The sequence below is a fragment of the Thermobia domestica genome, chromosome 14, assembly GCF_964235325.1.
Source record: "Thermobia domestica chromosome 14, izTheDome1.hap1.1, whole genome shotgun sequence".
Classification (NCBI taxonomy): domain Eukaryota; kingdom Metazoa; phylum Arthropoda; class Insecta; order Zygentoma; family Lepismatidae; genus Thermobia; species Thermobia domestica.
In genome coordinates this window covers 42293769-42310073 of record NC_137467.1, presented here as the reverse complement: position 1 = coordinate 42310073, position 16305 = coordinate 42293769, and the positions used below count along the sequence as shown (strand labels likewise).

The window sequence follows — 16305 nt, the reverse complement described above, 5'->3', positions numbered from 1 at the left end:
CATTCTATTCTAACTCGAACAGGTTTAAACATTGATCACCATAGAGTAGGGTTCACCAACCTTTTTTAAGTTTGGAGATAGGGATGCGCACGAGTCGTGTCTAGTCGAGATTTAAGAATGTCTCGACTCGTCTCGAAAAATGTCTCGACTCGTCTCGAAAAAATGTCTCAACTCGAAACTATGTTTCTGTCTCGACTCGTGTCTCGACTCGACAGTTTCTGTCTTGACTCATCTCGAATTCGAGACAATACGTCTCGAAATTCGAGTCGAGACAAAATACATGAGTTAAAATATACACACACGTTAGCCAGAACATTATGACTACCTACCTAATTCAATATTTCATGAACAATCCATATTTCTTTTTGTTGGGAAGCAAAACCATAACTATTGTATGTAGTTTATTGTTTTATAATTTAGTGTTTACAAACATCCTTTTAAAAAAAAATACCTATCTTTAGAAGTGAAAGGTACCTATCTGTACTAGTTCTTGGCATTCAAGCAGTCCATTTATTGTAATATACTAAGTAAATTAGCCTAGTATTATAATATGTGATGTACAACAAATGTTACATTATACATTATCTCTAACTCGTGATATGCTGCAACACACTAAAGCCTCAAAATAGTTGGGGAAGCGAATAATCCAGAAGTTATGTAGCCCTATTGTGTTCATGGGAACGAAAACACGATAATTATAACTATGCTAAATTACTATAGACTGGCAATTGCTCATTCAGAGAATTTATGAGCATAAGCATAAAGTGACTATAAGTATAATTTATAGCATAAAATGACTATAAGTTCACTTTATCGCAATAGTTTTATACAAACTAGATATAGGCTACGGATAATAGTTTTAGAAAAAAATATATACAAACTAGATAATCAAATTCTATTATTATTATATTTGAAGTACAATCAAATACCACGACATTAATTATTAATTTTAATTAACTGAATTGAGCTAAAAATTAAATCTTGATCTCGAAAGATTAATTATTAAGTTTCTGAATTTTGTATCTTTCGGAAGTATATTCTAGTAAATGCTGGAATTGATTTCAAGGCTGTTTCTGAGTGCATACTTTCTTCAAAATAATATTAAAAATTATAGAAAGATTGCATTGTCGAGACATTCGAGTCGAGTCGAGATTTTTACGAGCAGTCTCGACTCGAAAATTGGAGTCGAGAAATACGTTTGTTTCGACTTGTCTCGAATTTTACAAAGTGTATCTCGACTGGAATCTCGATTTGAATTCAATTCGAGTCGAGATTCGAGACATGTCTCGACTCGTGCGCATCTCTATTTGGAAATGATTGATGGCACACACATCGCGACGGGCGAGTTCTCACGACTTCTAGGTTGACTAAGTAGACCGCGATCAACTCTTTGGTCACCTCTACCATAGAGTATAATCGGTAATAGATAACAAAAAAATAGTATTTTTCTTCTATTTAATACGAATTCAACGTTCCGAGAATATATTTCATCTCTGCTCTTCTTTCCCTACTTTTAAAACCCTTAAATGTAGAAAACTTCTACCTCTAATTTCAATGTTGATTTCCATACAGTAATATAGGCCTAAGCGAAAAATTGCTTTTTGAAACAGATTCAGCTTTACTAGAACGGGTTTTATCTTCCATAGTGTCCCCTCTATTTAAACCTCATAGTTCAGAAATCAACTGCAGTTTCAAAATGTGAAACGAAACCCAGTATATTTTAAAAGAGTTATCACTCTTTTTCTTAACCCTTTAGAGACAGGTACAATGCAGCCGATAGTTCCGTGGATGACTGAAATGTTATATAAACACAATATCTGAACGCAGAGGACGGGTAAGCATCATTTGTGTTCACTTTGACAAAAAAATTATTAAATGTCCAATCTTAGGATTGCATGGCTTTAAAAAGGGGTCCATTTTTCTAGTTACTGAAGAAAGACGGATAAGCGTCTCTGAAGGAAAACTTTTTACAAACAGGCGTGGTATATAAACACAAAGGTAATAGTTGCGTTGTGGATGAGTGTGGTATACAAACACAGCATTTGAACATAGAGGACGAGCGTGATTTCATAAGCATCATTTGTGTTCACTTTGTCAAATAAGTTATTCAATATCCAATCATAGACTGGAATGGCTTTGAAAAGGTGTGTTTTTTAGTCTCTGAGGAAACACTGATAACCGACCCTGAAGAGAAACCGTTCAGAGACGTGCGTGGCATATAAACACACATCTAATTATTCCGTTAAGGATGAACGTATCATATAAACACAATGTGTGGACAAAAAGAACGAGTGTGGCTTATGCTATCTCGTGAACTAATCACCTTTTATTAACAAGTAGGTGGAATGTTCAAAATAAATCTGAACCCTGCGATAAATTATTATACTTCGTAATAATGATGTTGCATACTAAATAACTTATATCAGTCCACGGAGTCGTTTCCAACTTCAGCAGGATAATTCTTATACTTGATTATTCTATACTTACCATGCCCACAATCAAAATCAAAGGCTACAAAAATCAGATAGAAATAACGCAACATAATTCAATAAACAATTTATATAGTACAAATATAATTAATAACTAACTTACGATGATTAAAGTCGCGGCCCTGATCGACAAGTCGACTATATCACTGAAGGTATTAGAATCTACTGTTTGTTTAAAGTATAATGGCTTTAGTAAAAACTGTAAATATGGTTCGGACATAGAGTTTTATGGTTTCCTAAATCTAATTGTCGAAAGAAATTACCACAAACATTTAAATGTAGCATTTTAATATTGTAGACTAGCTGAGCCTGCGCTGTCTATACAGCGCATCATTCTAATGTGAGCATGAATCTGCTTCCCGCTTCTTGATTGTGTCCGTACCTGTCCCTTATATAGACACAATTGAACGACGGGAGGACTTACAAAGAAGTGAATTGCTATATAGATAAACATATAAACGTAACAAAGATGTTGAGGTGAGTTTGTAGCAAATTTGGAGAAGTGATAGATGACGTCAATCCGATTTTTTTTTTATATACAGTAAAGCTCTGATTATCCGCAAAATTCGATGGCAAGGACGCCGTACATAGCGAAAATCACGGATAACCCGAAAAAAAAAAGATTTAAAAATGAGGTGCAAAGAAGAAAATAAAATTTCAACATCAAAACTACGTTTTATTGAGAAAAAAAATAATAAAACTTTTAAACGTAGACACAGTACAGCAGAAACCTTTGCTCTACATTTAAATCACCAAAAATAAGAACAGTAAATAAAAAAACAATTTATTTTATGTTTTATTACATACAGTACTTGTTTGCATGCTGAGCGTCAGTCCGCAGCGAATATTTATTAAAAATAATTTTTGCGCGACTCCAGCAGGGTTGGAAGAATTTTTCGAGGCACTCACGGATAATTTTAGCTTTACTGTAAATCTATATCCGAGTACACCTCATTGCGGCCCTACAGGCCTTTGAAGTTTCCAGTATGCAATAGGTTTTACAAATAAAATTAAAACAAAACACCTGCAATGTCAGTCAACCCACTATACGTAGCTCTTCTGCTGGTTGCCTAACACAAAGACATCAATCCTAGCAACGCCCAAACGATAATGTTAACCTTGTGGGCCAAAAACAACCCCTCGAACGTTGAATAGAAAATAACGGCACTTTTTCATTCAATTTTAATGAAAATGACTGCAATATCCATCAACCCGCTATACATACCACTTCTACTGATTGCCTAACACCATGGATAATAATCTTAATAAAGCTCTAACGACAATGTTAACCTTATAGGCCGAAAACTACTCCTCAAACGTTTAATAGGAAATAAAAGCATTAAAAAAAAAAAAAAAAAAAAAGCAAATTGCCAATATTGTCCATCAACCCGCAATACGTAGTTCTTTTGCAATGAGACAACATTATCCATTGATTCTTAGTTATTAATCTATTTAATAACGAAACTCTATATACACATAAAAATGACAGGGATAATAGAAAAGCAAGGATAGGAATGGCGAAAGAAGCCTTTATAGGAGGAAGAAAATGTCTGTTTTGTGGGACCTTGAATAAAGAGTTGAAAAAAAAAAATACATAAACTGCTTCGTGTGGAGTGTTGTACTGTATGGGATGGAAACATCGACATTACGTAAAATTTATGAAAAATGACTGCAAGCCTTCGAAATATGGGTGTGGAGAAGAATAGAAAGAATAGTTGGGTCGAGCGGAAAACGAATGAGAGGGTGTTAGAAATGATCGGGGAGAAAAGAACACTTCTAGAGAGAAGAGAAGAGAAAGAGAAACTTGTTGGGATATTGCCTGAGAAGAAATTGGATCATGAGAGACGTGCTAGAGGGTATGGTGGCAGGAAAGAGAGGGAGAGGGCAAAGGAGGCTACAATTAATGGACGATATAAAAACAGAAAGATCATACGTAAAGACGAAGGGGTTAGCGGAAACCCGTGGAGCATGGAAGCTTCTTAGCTGTGACCTGCCAATAATGGCAGAATACCTATGATGATAATGATGACACATATTTCTACATAGATCTACTAGTTATAAAACGATTTACTGCTGAAAATGCTATATGGTAACAATGTGATGAGAAGAAATAATTGTAAGAAATTCGTTCAAAGACCTCAGTGAACAAATTGGAAAGCGCAACAGAATGTTTAAAAATTAAAATGAAATCTGGTGGTTAGTCTGTGAAAAATAGTTACGGAACATGGGTAATCGCAAATTGAAAATTCACAATCCCGATTATTGCAAATGTATGCGTAAACTCATATCTTGCATTTCGCTGCCGTTAGGGTTGCCACGTTATGGTAAACCTAAAGCGAGACATATACAGAGAGGAAAATTGGGCTTATCTAGAAGGAAAATCCGTAGATTCCAGCCACAGGCGGCTTTTCTGGCCCTGTTTTACCACAGCAGGAGAACTTCAATTTGTGTTGCGGAGCAGATCTTCTGTACTGCGTTGAAGCCAGTTCAGCCTAGATGCTGCATACGCACTCTTTGTCTTCATACGTGTGTTTCATACAGATTTTCTAGGTGCTGCTAAGTACTCAATTCTTTTCCCAATATGCCTTGCGGGGTCTCATGTGGTTCGGATCCCTCATCAAGTTGTGGATCCACAATTCATACAGCCTCACTGCTGAAAGGGACGCAAAACTCAAATGTAACTAACTAAAGTTTCCTCCTATGCTTATTGACGGGCAGAAGGAAAATCTAGATCGTATACACAAGAATGGGACTTTGTAGTGTTCATACACAGCCAGATCGTTTATCGAAGTATATGCATAATCACGATTTTCTGTATCCTGCACGTACAGATGGGGGGCATACATGATTTGCGTCTCTTTGTGACTGTATAGGCTGGTCCTAGCTGAGCAATAAACCTGTACGTGAAATGGTACAGAAACTCTTATAAATGCGTATTGCTTTAAACTTCATTGCTCTACTACCGACAGTCAAATCCGCGACCATGCGCACCCAAGGCGCGCACTCTTGCCACTGGAACATTGGGGAGAGTTATTGTTACGGCTGAGAAAGTGCACAAAAGAAATGCCCGATCAAGGTAGTCAGAAACAGAATTCAAACTTGAGATTAGGTCATGGTGGCTCAGTTATAAAGCTCTCACTTTTGGGTCTTCGGTTCGTATTCATGTCGCGTTAATTTTTTAATAATTCGTAGGTTTTCTCAAGATTCTCACGTTTCTTTTAACTATTTTTCCCCACGTCTTAATTTTAAAATAAAAATCATATTGAATTTGGAATCTTCTCATAACGAAAAAAAAAAACTTGGCCATTCTATATTCGTGCCCGCATAATAATCCCTTAATAAATCGAACTCAGGATATCAAGGTTTGATTTACAGGATTTAACTGGTAAGCTGTATTTATTTTAATGAAGTTTCCCAATCATTCTCACAGATGCAGTGAAGATTTGATGGGGAACCTAAAATAAGTAAGAACACTTTGAACCCACAGCTAAAGGCATCACATCTTTCTCAGTAAAGTGCGAACACTCTGTGAAGAACATCTCAGAACTTCACAGAAGCTCGGGAGATACTGACAAGACAATCTGAGATACGCTGAAGCAAAACCCATGCTTTAGGAAACGGCAGTTCCAATTCCCTCCCTGGTACACGTCCCGTTCCCCTCATGTGAAGAGACTGTGAGCTGTAAAAGGAGCAGGGGGTGGAGAGGGGGAACGAGACATGCATAGAGGAAGGAGGGGTTGGCTTTTCATGTTAGCGAAACGATCGCCCGCCCTTGCGGCCTAGTGGGGCAACTCGCTCGGGGAATGGTTCTGTGGGACCTAGTGTAAAATACACGGGTGAGTGAAACGGTCATTCAGTTCAAACCTTGTCGGGAAACGGGGCATAAATATTTACATGTGCTGCCACCGGATTTTTGCGATCGAGTGAAACCCAGCAAAGGGGAAAACCGAGAGTCGATTTAACGGATGTTAACAACAGCTATTAGAACATAAGCGTGTCTCGACGTTTCGCTTCCCCCTTCTACTCGACTTCTTCAGGAAGCTGCTCTGTCAACGAAACAACAGCAAACTGAAAATCTTTTTAGAGCATAAAGGAGAAAAAAAAGCATCCTTAATGTTTCCTTTCGGAACAAGGTTTAACGTTAGATTAAACAGCGATTTTAACGTCAGAATAAAGGACTAACATTTTTTCCCCTCTTAGTTTCCCCCTTTGATTGGTGACAATAAACAACATTGTTTTTGTTTCCAACAACAACAACGCCTTGATAAACAATTTCTCGATCATCATCGTTCTTATTATCAACAACCCACAGTGTGAACCGAAGATGTGTGAATTATGTTTTTTTGCGTTTGAAGTGCGTGAAACATGTGATTTTCCGCGGTTAGGACGACGGTAAAGCGGTGTCTGGTGGTGTGACAGATAAATTTCATCAAGATACAAACAGGTTTCTCGGAACAAATTAACTCCTGTTGTACGATACACTTCATGATTTTTGAGATGTCCAGTGACCATAGGCGTTTTGGTCTCCTAATTCGTGATAATTTCGTAACAGTTTTTTAGGGGACCAAAAACAAAAAATCTGTAAAATTGTCATTTGTATAACTGTGATACTAAACATTTTCTATATTTTTTTGCACAAATACATAAAATATAAATAAATGCTAATTGTCATAATATTTATAGTGCATTGAATCAGTAAAGGACCAGTGTTTTGTAAGAACCAAGTCATTTTAAAATACATTTGTACGGAGTTCCGGATGAAGATTTCGGCGCCGAATAACAAGTTTGCATCTTCTTTTGGCCAAACAATACAAGGTAAGTAAAAAAAAATCGTATTTTTAAATAGACGAAAGCAAAGTGAAGAAATTTGATGATAATTCACGTTTCAACCTGTCTGTGCAAAATTAAAAAAAAAAAAAAAAAAACTCATAAGAGAAACTTTTTAACACCAGTTACTTTACTTTATTTTTGGTACTGTACATCAAACCAAGACATAATTAATTTGCAACATTCATATATATACGGCAAATTTATTTTATATATATATATAAAAATGGTCTCTACACACATATATTAATTCTGCAGAACTGCTGTCCCAAAAATATTTTCGGAATTCTGCCGAGTTGAACCTGATTAGATAGTTGCTTAAGTCTGCTTTCATAACAGAAAAGTTTAAACATTCTTCAATTGTCGTGTATATAGAGAATATGTGCTGCATATAATAATAATAATAATAATAATAATAATAATAATAATAATAATAATAATAATAATAATAATAATAATAATAATAATAATAATAATAATAATAATAATAAACTGCATTTCGAACTTAGAATTAGTCCTTATAGATATACAGAATTTTAACAGTTCAAATTGTATAGCTTGACGACACTTTTTGTTTTTGTTGTTGTTTCCTCAAGGTATTTATAAGTGAAAAAATATTGATATTAAAATGACTTTGTGTTGTTTTATAAGAAGTTCAAAATATTACCCAACAAACTATCCTTTTATTTATATATATATGATCTTTTACATACCGTACTTTCCCACTTAGTTGTCTCAATGTACTGTACGTCAAAATCGATTTGAAACTGTATTTTTTCACATGGTGGAAGATTCAAAAAGTTTTATTAAGAAACATTCTTTTCTAAACATTGGATTTTACGGAGAAATATTTATACGTTGTTGTTTCTTTTTAATTACCCCAATATTTTACAAAAATAAATAAATAAAAACGAGATAGATGTAAAACCTAAAGTAAAATGTGATATTATAGATAATTTTATATTACAGAATACTTGCATTGTACAAACGTCATATAAAATATTATTATGTTCTCTAAATAAATAAATAAAAGAAAACGGATAAATATAGAATCTTTACTAATATTTTAAATAACAGAAAAATATAGGAGTAAGAATTCACAACTTTCTTAAGGGAGGAAAAATTGTTACATATTATTGCCAAATATATGATCTTTCATATTCAAAAGAACATCAGTTTGTTAGAAGAGGCATTATTGGAATTTTTATCTCTTTTTGAAATTTTGGCTTCAACTCTAGTTTTCCGAAATGCTATCCAAATATGGCCAATTTTATTGCTAAAAAGTAGTAAAGAAATTCCTCTCTTTCAGTATTTCATACATTTAATTCAGTATTTATTTTTAAAAAAAGTAATAGACATTTAATGGCATTATTATTATTATTATTATTATTATTATTATTATTATTATTATTATTATTATTATTATTATTATTATTATTATTATTGAAATGTGAAGCCGGAAGTGAAATATAGCCAATATAGTGGAGTGATCCGGTAATTCAGACTTCTTGGAGCAAGGCAAGATACTTTGATGGGGAACGGCTTGTGTTATGAGGGTTTACCTTAGATGGTGATCTGGGCAAGCGCCAACTGCACTAGATTCAAACCCTGGTCATGGGTCTGAACCCACGTTTTCAGTAGGACTCACTCTTTATAATATTTGTATTTTATAAGAACGTATGACAAAACAAAAAGCAATATAATAATAATAATAATAATAATAATAATAATAATAATAATAATAATAATAATAATAATAATAATAATAATAATAATAATAATAATAATAATAATAATAAATATTGGAATAAGTAGACGGCATTGTTAGTACATATACTTTCGCAGTGATATGTGTTTATACAAACAAAAGTACGTAAGACTTCTCTCCTGTCTGTATTGCCATATATGGTACTCGCTTTCGACGCGGGAGACCTGGTTTCGATTCCCGGTAGGACTTCAGAAACCCGCGTTAAGCTAAAGGTGTACGCAGGTCCGTATCCAAGGAGAAGCCGGGTCCCTTTTACTGTCCCTTTGTAACATTTTCGCAGTAGACTTACAAATGAACTATAATATGGTTAGATTGGCTTGTCCTAACTTCTACGCCCCCCTACCGGTACATTTTGGGCTGGCTACGGGCCTAGATCTACGTCACTTATAGCTCTGAGTGCTGAACGAACGCTAAGCTCCAATCTAACCAGATTATAGGCCCATTTATTTTAGTTTCTGAACAACAATAACAATAATAATAATTTAAACAACAACAATAATTAAAGTACTACTTATAATAAAGATTATTGCTTCAGTTATTGATTTTGAGAATGTTGAACTGTGAAGTATTGTATTAAAATTTCTTCGTGTTTGCGTGGAGAATATATAAATACTTTGATATCCTTCTAACTTGCTCAATGCAAATAACAAAGTTTACATTCGTTGTTTACATGTCCGCAAAAAGATTAAGGCTAACCTTTATCTTTATCCATAAAAATATCAAATTTTAATTACAACAAATATTCTTACTATTTATTTCAATCTAAAACGATTTTTTTTACTTGCGAGCGTCGATAGCAGAAAAGAAAGTACGGTGATCGTGAAAAAAAAAAAAAAAAAAGAATTTAAGTTTTCAATGGACTAGCTGATATTCAGACGATTATTGGATGTCGGTCCCGATTTACATATATTCTTCTAAAGAGGCTATACAATTCGGCGTATACGAACCAAATTCTAAGCTTAGTTTTTTTATAAGATTCTCTAAAGGAATGGAATTTTCTTCCTATCCCCCCTCCCCCGCATAAAATAAAGTTACTTAATATAGACAATGAAATTGCAAATTTCTCAAAAATGTCTAACAATTTTACTTATATTTCACACAATATTTCAATAATCACGCTATAATGCCGTATGAATCATTTTTTGGGCAAAATCTAGAAGGGGTTGTTTATACTTATCGAGAGTAAATTTTTTTTGAGTAATTTTCCTAAAAAAAATAAATAAAAAATAAAAAACCTTGGGCGATTTTGTTCATATTGCACAAATAAATGTTCCTGCAACAGCCCTATGATATAGCATAAGTTATTGCTTCTGAAACAAGTCTCATTGGACTGTTTACTTTTGGAGATCAGTCTATTTTCGGACGATTTTCTAAGGAAAAAGACTCAGGTGATTTTTTATTAAAATTTCATAAAATAAATAATTCAGTAATAACTGCAGGATAACATGATCTACTTTAAGAAATATACGCAAAATTTTAGTGGTGTTCCACAAGGATGAAATTTGGGACCTCAACAATTTGTAATGTACATAAATTTTAATCTTTTTTCTCTCTTTCTCTCTATTACGTATCGGAATACATAATCATATTGACCAATAATTAGATGGGGATTACCAGTAGAAAATGTAATTACTTGTATTATGAGGCGAACTATTGTTTTAGTTAGCAACAATAGAATAAAATACTTTTTTTTTATAAAGTTTTACGATAGAAACATAAATATTTTATAAGCTTATCACTTGATGACATGATGAATCTACAGACATGCATTGTTGATGTCAAATTTTTGAAATCTTTCGAATAGATTCTTACAAGATTTTTTTTTACGAAATTTCTTCAAAAAAATTGAAGAAAATACTGTAAAGTAATGCACTAGACATTGTCTGATAAAATGTTAAATAGGCTAATATGTCCTAGGAATTTTCTGTTTCTTCTACTGCTCTGTCAGTAACTTATATACTTATCTATATCTCGTCTTAGATATAGGCCAAATAGAAGTTCTTACTTGACCTATTCCTCTATCGCCTACATCTTCGCCGGTAATTTATATTATTATCTTTTTATCAACTTACAGTAGATATAGGCAAAACAAGAATTGCTATTTACGACTTTTCCAGTAATTTGTATAATCACCTCTATCTTATATTCGGTATAGGCAAATTAAGAATTCTTGTTACGCCTATTTCTCTTTCTCTTATGGCTCTGCGGGCAACTCATATCATTGTCTCATCTCAGATATACGCGAAATAAAAATTCATATTTGACATTTATCTTTCTCGCCAACGGCTCTACCGGCAATTTATATCACTATAATGTACCATATCATCAAAGGATACAAAGCACCTAAACTCTTAAAACTATCTGGTGTTCCACAAGGGTCAAATTTGGGAACTTTATTATTTGTAATATTTGTAAACGAGTTTGTTGAAAAAAAATCTAAAAATTATTATAAGCTAATAACCTTAAAATTTTCAAATAAGTCAAATCAATAAACGGTTGTAGCTAGTGAACTTCAATTAGATATGATTGCAGTAGTCAGGTGATGCCTGAGAAAGTTACCAGATGTAAATATTAGTATACCTAAATGTAAATGCTTAAGAACTTTATTAAACATAAGAAGTCAGTGCAACTTCAATATACAATAAACAATCTGATATATCAGTTGTGTTATAAGCGATTTAGGTTTAATATATTCCACTCTTCAGGAATTGTATATCTAAAACTTATATTCATCCCAAACTTGAATACGCGAACTTTTTTTTTTAAAAAAAGTATTTCATTTACAGATAAACAGATATTTTTTTTTCCTAGCAATGAAAACTGTTTTACTAAATAGGAATCTTGAAACTATAACTCTTACTTATAAGAGAGAAGAACTTGCATGACATGACAGTCTTTAGAAAACATTTAGTAATAAACTAGACGGCGATGAACTGCTTTCGAGCTTTCAAATAAACGTATCAAATAGTAGTACACAGGCTTAATAGAATATACTTAGGCATATTTAGAAGGTGTAGAATACTTGGGATTAGAACGTCACTTTTAAAATATTGGCAATATCTATAAATTGCATACAAGGCCTTTAATTAATTGATTTTAAGTATTTTTAATTAATTTGATTGTATTGCTTTCATATACATTCTCATCTCGTCTCGGTTCTCGAAACAACAATTCTCGTCTCTGTTTGTATATTTATAATCAAAAATTATGCCCTGATTTAAAAAAAAATATATCATATAGAAGTTATCAAGATCTTTCCGCGTTACGAGAGATCTAAAAAGGATGTGATATAACAAATTTAAACTTGATTTGTTTTTGAAGTACATTGCTTAACGACTTGAGTATTTTTAACGTTGATAACTGGTCTTCATTTGTGTTCGTACAGTGTCTTTCTCAACTTATAGTTTTTATGCAATGAATCATGGGACACAGTGTTTGAGATCTAACACTTAATCTAATGTTGTTCATGAGAATGTGAAATTTCTGTCTCGTCTCAAATTTAGAAACGTACTTCTTGTCTCGTCTCGAATTTAGAAACGTACTTATTGCTCCGTGTCGAATTTAGAAACGTACTTATTACTCCGTGCCGAATTTAGAAACGTACTTCTTTTCTCTTTTCGAATTTAGAAACGTACTTATTGCCCCGTGTCGTGTTTAGAAACGTACTTCTTGTCCCATCTCGAGTTTAGAAACGTACTTCTTTTCTCGTTTCGAGTTTAGAAATGTACTTCTTGTCCCGTCTCGAGTTTAGAAACGTACTTCTTTTCTCGTTTCGAATTTAGAAATGTACTTCTTGTCCCACCTCGAATTTAGAAACGTACTTCTTGTCTCGTCTCGAGTTTAGAAACGTACTTCTTTTCTCGTTTCGAATTTAGAAATGTACTTCTTGTCCCATCTCGAATTTAGAAACGTACTTCTTGCCTCGTTTCCGAAAAGAGACTTGGAATTTCTTGTGTCATGAACAACACTAATCGATGTTTGTAGATTCGTTAGAAATTATAAGTTAAAAGTAACAAAACTTTAAGCACATCCTTTTTCGTACTGCATATAAGCAGCTAGTAATTTAGTAGCGAGCAATCTTTTTCGTTTCTCTACGAAAAGTTCTTATCGATTCTTTCTTAACACCTCCAAAAACTTTCTGGAATGATAGAGTAGTCTGAGGCGTTAAGCTGACGTCTCAAAGACCTGTCGGTTGCAGGTTCGAATCCTGGCTCCGAGCAAGGATGTTACATATTGTCCTTTGTGATTCATTTGATTCTTAATCGTTCATTTATCACTATTTCCTTTAGTCCTACATAACAGAAATATAGGAGATAAAACGCGAAAATAAACAAAAAAATTTTTAAAAAAATTCTCCCCGAAAAGTGATATAAGCTTTTTTTTTTTTTTACGCGCAAAGTTATGAGTTTACGAGATATATTTGGAACATATGTGACCTCTGCAACAAATATTGTGTGATTGATCCAAATATTGGTATAGGGTCTATTTAGAATGTCCATTATTGATTCCTTTTTTAAAATGCAGTAAATTCTTTAAGTGACAGAATCGATGATTAACCAGTTATTAGAATTATCACTTGTAAGTTACTCCTACTGTTACACGTTTATTTGTTTTTATGAATACTGTAAATGGGTTTCTTTACCTGTAGTATTCGTCTGTCTATAAATAAAAATAGATAGTTCCTAAGCTATAAATGAACAGTATTCAACTAAAAATGTAGACCGATTCCTTTCAGCTAGTGCCGTATCAACACAAAGAATCAACAAGACAATCCATTTAGTGTCAATGAAATTTTATTTAAAAGTAAGTTAAGAAATGTTATAGTGAATTAACTCGTTTTTTTAGATTCATTTTACTTATACATAGATATTTATTGCGAAAAAGTACGTTTTTTTTATTTTCGCACGCAAGAACAAAGTAGCTCTATGTGGGAAAGATTTTTTCTAGAAGACTGTTAACAAACACGGTCATCACATCATATTTGTCAGCAATGAGGCTATATAGAAGAGAAACTAAACTTTAACGTGTGATGTGAATCACTGTAGGTAAAGAAAACTTAGTGTTTTTCACTTGGAAGCGAACCTGAAATCTCGTACACTAGAGGAATGCGCACTTGTCACTAGACGAGCTAAAAAGAGGCCTGCTACTCTGTCTACGGATCGGTGGCTCAGTGGTAGAGCGTTCACCTCTGGTGCTGGGGTCCCGGGTTCGATCCCAGCCCTCGCCAAGTGAACTTTGTGATGGACAAACACCGTGTGCGTGGGTTTTCTCGGGGCTCTCCCGTTTCCTCCCACTTTCTTCATTCCACCATTTCATTCATTACTTATCAGCACCGTCTCCTTTAGCCTAACCGGCATATCCATGGGACGTAAAATTCAAAGATTTCATTTCACTCCATTTCTGTCTACGGATCGCTCTCAGGCAATACATCGTGTCCTATCGATTCTCCCGTTTCCTCCATCATTCTCATTCCACCAATTTTTTAAGTGATCATTCACGGTTATTAATCACTTGTCTCCTTTAGCCTAAAGTCATAAACGTGGAACTTCAAAATTTATTTGTAGCAGTCAGCCAGTCAGATACATTTTTTTTTACAAATTCTGAACACCAGCTATATTTTACTGTAATTAATATTCAGGTTGGTTGACATCTTTATTGTCATACTATCTTAAATGTCCATTCTTTACTCGGGGAGAATACGTTTATAAAATATATATATATATATACACATTTAAACCTTCTTCCTCCGTGAGAAGCGCATTTCAAAGAAATCGTCATGATAGAATCATAAAGATACTATATTTTTGACACAAATTTTGAATCCTCTATTTACACCCATTCGGAAGCTTTTATCTTTTAATGAAAATTATATGATAAAAGCTTATCCTGAGATGGCTACTATGTTCCAAAATTCATTTCATTATATATCATATACACAATTAGCCAATGGCGGACTTGGACGAATTATTGGCATCGAAATTAAAAAAAAAAAAACTTATTTTCTTGTACTTCGTTTAAAAGATGTTTGAATTGTTAGTAAACAAACTAAACAAAATAAGCATTGTTTTTTTTTTAAAAAAATCTCTTTTCGTTTTGTTCTTGATGCAAATAAGAAATAACCAATAGGTTTATAAAAGTACGTATTTTAATTAAAACGACGCGGTGAATACCTAATTCAAGTTAGATACTAAACATGGTCAAAAATTCATTTCAAAAGGGACAGTCAGTTTCCCGTAATAAGACAGACAACGTAGATTTAAATATAGTGAAGAAAAAGAAATAGAAAATGCCCTTTCCGTTTAAAATAGAATTCTTATAAACGTTTGGACAGGTATCTCACTTAATTCATAATTAGATTTTTTTTTATGCCGAGTTTCATCTCCGTAACTTGAAGGGCACATGAAATATTCTATTTCTTGCATAAATTTTGAACCGACCTCTCTCTCTTAGGATACAATGCATTATAGTTAACACATCATGACGAAAACCTTCTTCAAGATAGGCACTAACTATGTTCCCTATTTCGTTCCAAACAGTTCGGCCTTTTTCTCTGTGATGATGATTCATATAAACGTCGATTTCATTTTTATAATATAGCTGGTTCGATATAGATTTTTCAAAATTTTAAGTAAAATTGTGTAAGTTTCTCGGTTTCTGCGGACCCTGCTAAGTATTTAGTGTACCAGAAAAATAAGTGTGTACTTGCAGAATTAATAAAAATTAGATTGACAGTGAAAATCATCAGAGTCTTGTCTTTAGGCGTGGAAGTTTGTCTGTAGCAATGCGATGATAAAACATCATTGAATTGTTATAATGTCATTTGTCTCTGATTATTCAACAGTTTGAAATTATGTAAACATTTTTACTTCAAAATCAAAAGTACTATGAGTGTTCCAGGTGTTTACAGCGGTTAAATTTCTTTGTGTTTATATTATTGAAGCCATTATCGAATTGTCACATTTGGTTCTGCTCTTTACAAACTTGAAGTCACATAGATTATCTTCGACATTCTTTTATAATTAAAAATTATGATTACTACAATTGATTACAAATTCTTTACTGACTCCGGATGTCCAGCAGCGTCGTAACTTGTAGAGAGACAGGGAAAGCAACTTCATTTAAGCTTCCAGCTATTCGAAGGGGACCCACTTCAAGACAAAACTTTTTCACTCCGTATGATACGATATAAACATGAATGTATAAACAACGCATGGAATAGAT

At 33.4% G+C, this 16305-nt stretch overlaps 1 protein-coding gene across 4 annotated transcripts in view; it reads left to right on the top strand.

Annotated features, from left to right (window-relative positions):
* The first annotated feature begins 6236 nt into the window (after positions 1–6236).
* toy (paired box 6 protein twin of eyeless) overlaps positions 6237–16305 on the top strand; it is a 236863-nt gene continuing 226794 nt past the window's right edge. The window contains exon 1 of one of the 4 annotated variants that reach the window (XM_081737898.1): positions 6237–7304. The gene's annotated coding sequence lies outside the window, so the exon portion shown is untranslated. The remainder of the gene's footprint in view (positions 7305–16305) is intronic. The other 3 variants (XM_081737899.1, XM_081737900.1, XM_081737901.1) reach the window with 3 other exon arrangements.